The sequence below is a fragment of the Colobus angolensis genome, unplaced genomic scaffold (assembly GCF_000951035.1).
Source record: "Colobus angolensis palliatus isolate OR3802 unplaced genomic scaffold, Cang.pa_1.0 Scaffold53, whole genome shotgun sequence".
NCBI lineage: Eukaryota > Metazoa > Chordata > Mammalia > Primates > Cercopithecidae > Colobus > Colobus angolensis.
In genome coordinates this window covers 10,934,846-10,939,921 of record NW_012118821.1, presented here as the reverse complement: position 1 = coordinate 10,939,921, position 5,076 = coordinate 10,934,846, and positions in this window count along the sequence as shown.

Genomic DNA, 5,076 nt, shown 5'->3' with positions numbered 1-5,076 from the left:
TGATCAGAAGGGCTGCCTTGGATTCCCTATACTGACTGGAAGGGCCACCTTGTGCTCCCTTGAGTGACAGGAGTGGCTGCCTTGTGATCCCTCAGTGACCGGAAGGGCTGCCTTCCCCACCTGCCACTACGACTCATGTCCTGAGGTTTTTCTGAGACCGTCTGCACCTCCCACCTCATGAAGGTATATCTCTGCCTCCCTAGACCTCTCCCTCATGCCCCCCAGTACCTGGTCTCACCCCTCTTCTCACACCTGGTACAGAAATGACATGCAGTGTTTGTGGAGCTGCCCCCTCACCTTTGGCACAGGGCCAGCTGCGTTCCTCGCACACAGGAGATGCCAGATGCCATTTGACACTGGAGCCATCGATGAGAGCTCCCACTTGGGCAGGCAAGGGCTCCAACTTTGGAATCACAGCCTCTTCCACGGTCAATGGAGGCACAGCCCGTGGTGCAGGTGTGCGTGGAGGACACCCAGTGATCCTTCTACAGAAACGTCCAACACCCCGGGATGGTGTAGGCAGCTCCTGCACTCGGTCTCTTCCCCTTGAGGACTTAATGGCTACGGCGAAAGCAGAGGCCTGCTGGGGAGAGCAGGGGGAGACGGGCGGTGCAGTGGCCTCCCGGGAGCACTTGGCTCTTCCAGTTGGTAGGGTGTGAAGGAGAGGGGCTCAGGGAAGCTCTGTTTCTGTGGGCTCTGCACCAGAAAACATTCGAAACTGACCAGTGTGCGTGCGAAAGTAGGCAAAGACTCAGCGCATTAAGGAGGACCCTGGTGAGGGGTTAGCAGGGAGCGCACATGGGCAGCCTCCCACCAGGTGGGTCTGGGAGCATCCTGGCCTCAGGCGGCGCCTGCACTCTCCCTCCTCTGCTTACCCGTCTTGCCATGGAGCCCCAGCAGAGAGAGAGCTGGTGGCATTTTGTATCACTCTGGAGAAAATATCTAGAATCAGCGAGTTGTGAAAGCTTCAAGGAAAGTGAGATAGCAGTTAAGTGAGAACGTCAAGGAAGCATATTTGTGTTCAATAGCTCATTAAAAACGGCAAAGCTCTTCCACAGTTCCAGCTGTCCCCATGCAGCTGTGTGTCTGGAGTGGTGGTGAGCGTCCCCGCAGTGGGGAGGTGCGGGGACGGATGGGGCTTCAGGGACTCGCTGGAGAGGAGATTGCTAAGTTCCTGGAGGCCTTTCCAATTTCGAGGGCCCCAGAAGGGACCTGAGTGGTTTCCCGACTTGAGAACCGTCTGCATCAGCCCGGCTTCCTGCACAGCGTCTGCACCAGTGCGCACCTTAGAGGGGAGCTGCGCCATCAGATGCACCAGGACCCTGGCGGAGGGAGGGGGTGCCGGCAGGGCTCCCATGGCACCTGCTGCCGGTGGCTGAGGGGAACCTGGCAGGGCACCAGCCTCACCCACCCCTGGCAGAGAACCCCTTGCACAGAGAACACAAACAAACAATACAATCACAGCTAGAATCCCATGCATAGCTCATGATTCACCTTCCCGCTCACTGCAGTCTGCTGGCTTCAACCTTCTGTTGACATTGATGACAATTTTACATGGACGGTAGCCAGGTCTGACAGAGTTAAAAGCGAGAAATTTGCTGTTCCAACACTTAGGTTCAAATACTGGGCTGAGAACTTAAGGACTACTTGAATGCATGTGACTCAATTTTTTCTCTGTACCTTAGTTTCCCTCTCTGTCAGATACATGGATGTGGGGTTGGCTGTGAGGCAAAATGAGCTCCTACTTTGCACCACAAAGCTCTGGGCAGATCTCCACTCATTAATGGTGCCAGGAAACGTGGAACCTGCTGCCTGCCCGCACAGCATGTCCCCAGGAGCCTTGCAGTGCTCTATGGTCCACCCCAACTGAACCAGGCACAGGGCTTTCTTTTCTGCCGCGATCTCCATCCACTGTGGCAGGTGCAATCACATTCTCACATGGTGACCAGCATGTGTCATTCACAGGATTGGCTCAAATCACATGTGATCCAAAGAACAATTATGTTGAGAGTTATTTTTTAGCATCCTGTTCTTTGACACTTTTGAGGAGATCAAATGTCAGAGATATTTTTCCTTTTTGCATTTGCTCAATGCATTCTCTCTAAGGCTAAGTGGGTTTTGAAAAAAAATCTTAAGAGCATCCTATCCATTTTTTAAAAATTTTTCCTCTGTCAATGAATGAGATCCAAAATGGGGGTGTGACTCATCTTCAAGCTGTGGCATTCGTGGCAATGCTTTCTGATGTCACAGTGGATAACTCCACTAGAAATAACCAACTTCTGAATGATATTGGTGAAAATAAAAATCATAAAGATGAGCAAGGTCATTGATTTAAGACATGAATAGTTATTGTCAACATAAACACCAAATAGTCTTCAATGATGTACAATTAAAACTCCACTCGGCTCTGATCAGTTTTAACAAGTGGGCGTAATCTGCAGAGAGGCAGCCCAGAGAAAATTCTCATCCTGGAGAAGCCGAGCTTCGGGCTGGGCATCTACCTGCATCTTTCACGAAGAACATGACTTCAGAAGTATCACTTGACCACTCTGAGCCTGCTTCCTTCCTGAAAAAATGGGGTTAGGGACATCTGGAGAGGTGGTTGAGCACTAAGGATTCAGTAAAAGTAGGGCAGCTGTGACTGGCACGTTCTGGCTCACACAGTAATTATCAATACTCTTCCCCATGCCACATGCAGAGCAATCCTTACAGAAATAAAGTGACTACATCCATTGCTTTAGAGCCCCAAAGAAGAGAAAGGTCCTCTGCATACTGACAGCAACCTGAGCCTTCCAGCAGTCCACAACCAGGACACCAGCAAAACTGAAGGGGCCTCCCAGGTCCTACACTGGACAGAGCTTCCCCCCGAACCACCTGCATAAGAACAAGCAGCTCAGAGGCACCGGCACATCTCGATGAGTGCAGCAGACGGAAGCATCATGCCCAGGTTCCAGCACTGGTTCTACCACTAACTAGCTGAAAACCGTGGGCAGTTTACTTAACTATGGCTGTGCCTGAATTTTCTCAAAGGATTGTGAAAGCGTTAAGTAAATGTATGCATGGGAAGTATTTAGAACACAGTCTAAGTTCTCAATTAATATCAGCCATTCCTTTAGATCAGGAGTCAGTAAACTACAACCCCGTCTATTCACGTAAATAAAGTTTTATTGGAAGACAGTTTTCTCATTCATTTACTTGTTGTCAGTTGCAGTTTTCACGAAGGCTTGAGCAACTAAAATGGACCACGCACTGCACAAGCCTAGAATATTTACAGTCTAGCCCCTTACTGGAAAAGCTGACCCTGTTCTAAGTTTACCACACTATTCATTTCAATTCACAGGAATAATTCAGGATGTCTGCATATGGCCATGAGCTTGTCTCTTTTAGGTCTGCTAGTACACAGGCAGCCTAAGGAGACATCTGGCCATCCCAACCTCAGGGCAGGAACCCACACAGATCTTTGCACCATGTGCCAGGGAGGCAGGCTGCTGACCATCCCCATGTGGCTGAATAACAAGGACACCAGGCCCCTCACATCCCCTTTTCCATCTTTCCCAGGGACTAGGAACTGAAACTCCAGTCCCTGAACATTCTTAATGACTGAGTTTAATTATCACATTAACACTTACCACTTAAAAAATGTCATCATCTTGATGCTGTTGTTCCAATTAATTGTGTTGGAAAACACAGAGCCTGAGCTTCAAAGAATAAGGTGCTGGTTTTTGAAGAGTGATGCTGTTTGATAACGGAATCATCACAGAGATTTCAGCATCTGGAAATGGGCTGGAATATTGCATAACGTTTTACATCTATGCATGCCAGCAGTATAGATCTATACGCCCAAGCAAATGGAGAGACCCCTACATGGTATCGTCGTATTCCCAGTTAGCATCTAGAAATAGCCACTGATGCACGTTTCCGCATTTCTGTTCATTCAGTTGGCCTCTTAGCACTATTGACAAATGTACATTAGAGTGTGACCTTTTGTCATTTATTTTTACCAGAAATCATAAGGTTGGGGTTTCCCTGGGGTCTCCTTCAGCAACCTCTTGGCATCACGGCATGAAGAGAAGAACTACTTAACTGGACAAGGCAGCCACTTTCACATCACGGTTGTGACATTTGTGTTTGCACCAAGTCCTCTTTTATTGCAAATGGCTGGCAGTCACGGCCATCACCATGAACACAGTGGCGGTGGACAGGAGGATTGTTCGTGCCCATCTCCAGCGCCCAGCACTGGCCAGGCCAGGCTGCAGGACAGAGGGTTCTGCACAGGGGAGAAGTGCAGTTAAACTGAGGCTGAGGCCGGGCCCCAGACAGGCACCTCAGTTATTACCCCAGTCGCACATGTGACAGGGCAGGTGGCTACTGGTCATTGCCTCCGCGACAGGGACAAAGCAGGCCTAGTGAGAGGCTGTCCCAACAGGAGATGAGCAAAGCCCAAGTAGGTTTCCTGATGATGGAGAAACCCCAGATCCAAATCTCAAAAACCCACCTGTAAACCTCAAATCCTGGGCTAGGAGTCCTTCCTCTGTGTTCACGGTGCCCTCTGCACCTGCCTTACCACCTGCTGTGGAGGTTCTTAGCCTGACTTGCTATTTCTCCCCCAGAACATTATGAGTTACTTGAGGACAACAGCCATGCATTGTATTAATTATGTATGTCCTACTCATCCCAAAATTATTTAAGGTGACTTGCAGGTCTCCACACAGCTGAGAATTCTCTAAATAAATTTAAGTGAAGAAAAAAAAGGGAAGAAAATTAAAAGCCAGAGGTAACATCAATACACAAACTCATTTGAAGATGAATGATATTAAACTGTCAATATGTGACCATTCTTTAAACCTATGAATGTGGTATTTTCCTATGCTCCAATCCAGTGCTTTATATCTGCTTCCTCAAGGTCTGATGCCCTATCTCACATCCATCAGGCACTCAGTGAAGTTGGAAGGAAAGGAGGGAGGGAGGGAAGGAAGGAGGGAGAGAATGGGGGAGAGAAGAAAGGAAAGAGAGAAAGGTAAGAAGAGCAGAAGGAGGGAAGGGGGAAGAAAGGAGGAAGGGAAGGGAAAGGGGGAG